Raw genomic sequence first — 2,815 nt, 5'->3', positions numbered from 1 at the left:
GAGGTATGGAGACAGACTGTGTGTCAGGTGTCTGAGTTCCTGGAGTGAGGGCGGCAGATAGCAGTGGCAGAGGGGGTGCACTGGGTGGAGTGGTGTCCCCCCCAAATTCATGCCCTTCCAGGAACCTCAGAATGTGACCTTATTTGGAAATCAAGTCTTTGGAGATATAATGAGTCAAGATGAGGTCCCACTGGAGTAGGGTGGGGCCAAATCCACATGACTGTTTCCTTCTAAGAAGAGAAAGTGAAACCCAGAGACAGACACGCAGGAGAAATCGTGTGAGGACAGAGGTGGAGATGCGCTACGGTTTGCCGGGAGCCACCAGAGGCCGGAAGGAGTAAGGAAGGATTGTTCCCTAGGGCTCTCACAGAGAGCAGGGGCCTGGAAACACCTTGCTTTCGGTCTTCCGTCCTCCGGGACTGGGAGAGACTGTGGAGCACAGAGCAGGAAGGAGCAAGAGGTGGAGGGGCCAGGGACTTGCCACCTGTGTGACCATGTTAGGCCTCGGCCGCACTGTCTGTGGCGACCACCCAGAATACAGACACACCATAGGATCTGTGTTACTCAATTTCACAGCACGCAAAAGATGAGTGTTCTATCTGGTGAAGAATGTGAAGAAATGGAGTCCTGAAGCCAGCAGTGTGCCTAAAGCTGCGACAGTGCTGAGGGGCAGAGCAGGGGCTCAGATCCAGCCTCCCTGAGTCCATAGCTCGGCTCCCCGCACCCCCACTGACCTCATCCCTGGAATTACTGCTGTGCCCCAGGCACTGTGCTAAAGATACAGAAGTGCTCTCGTTGCTGCATGGTCCTGGAGCTGCTCAGAAACTAATGGGGGAGAAGGATCTAGGAGGAGGCTCCCGGGGCTGCTGTGACAAATGACCACAAACACGGTGGACCTGCCCAGCACGATGGGTCGTCTCAGAGCTCTGGGGGTTTGGTGCCTGAACTGGGTTTCACTACAGTAAAATCAAGGCACTGGCAGGCTGGGTTCCTTCTGGAGGCTCCAGGGGGTCTGTTCCCTCGCCCTTCCCAGCATCCAGAGGCTGCCTGCCTTCCCTGCTCATGGCCCTATTGTGGTCTCACTCTGGCCACCTCCTTGCTTTGAAGGGCCTGGAGTTAGGCTGGACTTGCCTGAACAACCCAGGTGTTATGAGCTGAGTGTTCGTGTCCTCCCAAATGGATACGTTGAAAGCTGCACCCCAAGGCAGTAGTGCCAGGAGGTGGGGCCTTTGGGAGGTGCTGAGGTCATGAGGGTGGCACCCTCGTGAATGGGGTCAGGGCCCTGAAGAGAGAGCCCCAGAGAGCTCCCTGACCTCTTCACCATGTGTGGATGCAGGAGAAGGCACCATCTCTGAACTAGGAAGTGGCCCTTGCCAGACACTGAGTCTCCCAGTGCCCTGAACTTGGACTTCCAGCCTCCAGAACTGTGAGAAATGAATGCCTGCTGTTTATAAGCCCAGTCTCTGGTACTTTGTTAGAGCTGGCCACATGGACTTAGACACCAGGAGAATCTCCTCATTCCAGGATCCTTAATCGAGTTTGCAAAGTCCCTTTGCCATATAAGATCACATATTCACGAATTCCAGGGATTAGACTGTGGACTTTTGGGAGGGAACTGGTATTCTGCCTGCCACAGACATGAAAACATCATTTCAATGCGTTTTGGTGAATTTTATCATAGAAATTCATAGACAGGCGGTGCTATGGAAACACAGAAGAGGGACAATTAGAAAATGCTTCTCAGGAGATGTGACATTTGAGCTCGGTCTCGAAAGATGAATTTGTCACGCAGAGAAGGAGCAAAGCCATCCCAGCATAGGAACAACTTGTGCAGAGGCGTGAGGCCCTCGGGGGATTCTGAGCATGTGGGAGACGAGAAGGGAAGTTAGCTGGGCTGAAGCCTGGGGACAGGCTAAGCAGCTTAGCCTTTGTCCCCAGGGGCTGGTGTGGCTAAATCTTTTTTGCTCATCTGTTCCTGTTGGCTGATGTTTACCTCGTTCCCCCCAATACATATATCAAGGTATTTACTACATATATATATATATATCTGTCCTCATATCTTATATGCACTACATGTTATATTATAAATACATATTTAATTACAGAGCCTTTTGAATTTTAGCTGAACCAGCTAAAGACTGGGCACCAGCTAAACTGAACTTCTCAGCGATTGGCATGGCAATGAGCCTGAATTTGGGCCAAGGGGCAGTAAGCAGGTGAGATGTTTGTAACTCCCAGTCACTCTCTGAAGATGAAGGCACTTCCCTGGACTCCCTCTTCATCTCTGTTTTTTCCTACAGCAGGGAGTGTGGATGTGGCAGCAACCCAGCATGTACCATGCCAACCACGTACCAAGCCATACACAACATGTCATCAGAAGACAACAGAGCAAGAGACCCAGCAGACCGGGGTCCCCAGCAACTTCATGAAGCACCATCTACTCACCTCCGGACAGTCTGGGGAGAGAGACTGAAACTCCTATCCAAGCCATTTCATCTTTGATCTCCTTGTTTTCGTGGTTCAGGTTGTAACTTAATAAATAAAACATGTTTGAGTTCATGTTTACATCCAACCATTAAAAAAGTACATTTTGCTATGAGATAAACAATGAGACCCTGCGTGAGATGAAGTATTTCCATGGTCACTCGCCATCTCCTTATAGAGAATTATTAAGATTTTATTAAAACAGTGTAGATTAGGAGAGTTCTGGTGACCATAAGGTGATGTTTACGTCTAGATGACCCCCAGGCCCACGTAGGGAGCTGCGGTGCTGTAGCTGAAGATGGAACAGAGGCGGTTCTGGTGACTATAAGGT

General features: G+C 50.6%; 1 long non-coding RNA gene across 2 annotated transcripts; it reads left to right on the top strand.

Annotated features, from left to right (window-relative positions):
- Positions 1-212: 212 nt before the first annotated feature.
- Positions 213-2,585, top strand: LOC115898155. Of its 2 annotated transcripts, none has more exons than XR_004057873.1 (3): positions 213-2,020; positions 2,106-2,216; positions 2,301-2,585. It is a non-coding gene; the product is annotated as an uncharacterized LOC115898155 (long non-coding RNA). The 2 variants fall into 2 exon arrangements; XR_004057872.1 differs by having other exon boundaries at positions 221-2,020; positions 2,123-2,216.
- Positions 2,586-2,815: the final 230 nt, after the last annotated feature.

Source organism: Rhinopithecus roxellana, chromosome 6 (assembly GCF_007565055.1).
Source record: "Rhinopithecus roxellana isolate Shanxi Qingling chromosome 6, ASM756505v1, whole genome shotgun sequence".
Taxonomy (NCBI): Eukaryota; Metazoa; Chordata; class Mammalia; order Primates; family Cercopithecidae; genus Rhinopithecus; species Rhinopithecus roxellana.
The sequence above is the reverse complement of the archived record's forward strand: the minus strand, read 5'-3'. Positions and strand labels throughout refer to the sequence as shown.